Raw genomic sequence first — 3075 nt, forward strand, 5'->3', positions numbered from 1 at the left:
TGAGCTGGTGAGCCCTGAGGGAACTCAGGAAGGAAAGAACCCCTGCCACTAGCCACCATCAGAAATGTGAACATTTGAACTGTGGTGTTGGAGAAGATTCTTGAGAGTCCCTAGGACTGCAAGGAGATCAAACCAGTCAATCCTAAAGGAAATCAGTCCTGAATATTCATTGGAAGTACTGATGCTGAAGCTGAGGCTCCAATACTTTGGCCCCCTGATGCGAAGAACTGACTCGTTGGAAAAGACCCTCATGCTGGGAAAGATTGAAGGCAGGAGAAGAAGTGGATGACAGACGGTGAGATGGTTGGATGGCATCACTGACTCGATGAACATGAGTTTGAGCAAGCTCCGGGAGTTGGTGATAGACCAGGGAAGCCTGGTGTGTTGCAGTCCATGGGGTCGCAAAGAGTCAGACATGACTAAGCTGAACTGAACTGAGCATCCATCAGACAGCAGCCACTCCCTCTGGTGAGCCCTGAGGAAACTCAGGATGTAAAAACACAGGATACTGGCTGCAAATCGCTGAGGTGCATATCAAAGGAATGATTTCAGTGAACCCAAATCCTTGTAGCTTTCTATATATAGAAAAGTGCTAAATTCTTTAACTTGGGATATCTGGTTTTCTTTACTTAATAATAAACTTTTGATGATCAAACTACCTGCCCTTCGTTACAAAACTTCTATATAACCTGGCTCCTCTCCTCGCCTCCTCAGAGTAGCTCTCTCAAGGTTACTTGAGATACTATCTCCCAGGTTTGAAGTTCTAAAAATTCCCACTGAATAAAACATAACTCTCAACTTTTAGGTTGTTAATATTTTTTAAGTCCACATAACCCTTACATCGGAGAAGGCAATGGCACCCCACTCCAGTACTCTTGCCTGGAGAATCCAAGGGACAGTGGAGCCTGATGGGCTGCCATCTATGGGGTTGCACAGAGTCAGACACGACTGAAGCGATTTAGCAGCAGCAGCAGCAGCAGCAACCCTTACATTATTAATTTTATTTTAAATAGGAAGAAACTATCCAAGACCACACAGCTAGCAAGAGTAAGAGATTGTATTAGAACTAAGAATTCTGATACCAGAGCCCTTAGCTACTTCTCTTCATCAATCCGCCTTCAAGAGGCAATAGGATTTGGCTAGAATAGCGTAGCTGGAAGGAACCACAAGGAATATTTACAGAAGCCAGAGTTCAGATCCTAGCTCAATGACCATGGGAAGCTATTTAATGTCTCTATACTCAGTTGTCTCCTATACAATCTTGGGATAATTTACAAAAAGTCCCATCAAAGTAACTCATAAATACTATTATTATTATTATTTTCTTTCTTAAAATTGTTTACATGATTAAACATGTAACAAGACGAATCAATGAAACTACACTAATACATAAAATAAAGTAATTCCTTGCATTGCAAGCTTACATTAATTAACACTACTAGTTTGAAGTTATACTTTGAGTTCATTTTTCAGCAAAGGTGAAATTTATATGGGCCCTTCTTTTTCAGTCCCTTTTTAAAATCACTACTGATTGCTTATTAACATTGCATTTTCATTATCCCTACAGCCTGTCAATCCTTTAGGAAGACTCAGTGGATAATTTTAAATTCATGTTTAATTTATTATACATGCCTATAGCAATTTTTTTTCATAGAGTGATCCTTGTTAAAGTTCCCAAGGCCTGGAGGCACAAGTGGCTCCATTAAAAATGTATTTCTCCGTTTTCTTGTGGGACTCATTTAAGAAGTGCTGGAGTGGGCACATTCATAGCTAATTGACAGTAGATTATATGGTATTCTATTCACCACATTTGAAGAAACATTCCTCTTTTGTCTGATAATTAGTTGTATGCCAAAACTTTCCATTTCCTGATTATAATTAAAACATATGACATAAGATAATGTAACTGATTCAACTATTTTCCTGCATAGTGGTTCAAAGGAGAATTATAGGGGTAAATCAGGAGTACTGGACACGACTGAACGACCTCACTTTCACTTTTCACTTTCATGCATTGGAGAAGGAAATGGCAACCCACTCCAGTGTTCTTGCCTGGAGAATCCCAGGGACGGGGAGCCTGGTGGGCTGCCGTCTATGGGGTCACACAGAGTCGGACACGAAAGAAGTGACTTAGCAGCAGCAGCAGCAGGGGTACAGGAAAGAGTGGAAGAATGGTCGGTATATGCTTCTAAATAGAGGCTTGGAAGGGCTTCCCTGGTGTCTCAGACGGTAAAGAATCTGCCTACAATACGGGAGACCTGGATTCGACCCCTGGGTTGGGGAAGATCCCCTAGAGGAGGGCATGGCAACCACTCTAGTATTCTTACTTGGAGAATCCCATGGACAGAAGAGCCTGGTGCACTACAGTTCGTGGGGTCACAAAGAATTGGACACAACTGAGCAACTAAGCACACACACAGATGCTTGGAAAGTTAAGTGATAGTGAGACAGAGTGGAGAGGCAAGATATTTCTCATGCCTTCTCCAGATGCTCCAAATGAAATAATCAGGAAGACGCGGAGCACTTTTCTCTGGCTGTGACCTCCAGTTTGGGACCAAGATCCATCCACAATTAGGTACTTTCCTGAAACAGAAATGAAGGCAGACATGGCCTATTTTTCTGCTGGAGCTAGTTTCACAATCAATCAAATGGTTTATGTTTCATTGACATTGAGCTTGACTTTCAAGTCTTCTAAAACTTAAACTGGGCCTCTTACATGTGACTAAGACGATTTCTATTTATTGAGTCAATAAGGTTATTCATGTTTGTAGATATGTGAAAAACATGAATACAACCAAGCATAAATTCCAAATCACATGGTCTGGAGACACTGATTTGACTTGGATGAGTATGGATTATTTTTCTTAATGTACCTGTAGTTAAAGATCTTCCTTACTATATGTTGTGCCACCAAAATGATAAGGGGTCCAACCAGCCTCAGGGAAACTTCTCTTTCCCTGGTTAATGGACTCAGGGAAGTCATACACTTTTTAGTCAATAGAGCTTTCACTCTACTTGCCAAACAGATGGACTGTCTGACTAGGGGATGGCTCTAGAATTTTCTATCAAAATAAC

Source organism: Bison bison, unplaced genomic scaffold (genome assembly GCF_000754665.1).
Source record: "Bison bison bison isolate TAMUID 2011002044 unplaced genomic scaffold, Bison_UMD1.0 scf7180017864322, whole genome shotgun sequence".
Taxonomy (NCBI): Eukaryota; Metazoa; Chordata; class Mammalia; order Artiodactyla; family Bovidae; genus Bison; species Bison bison.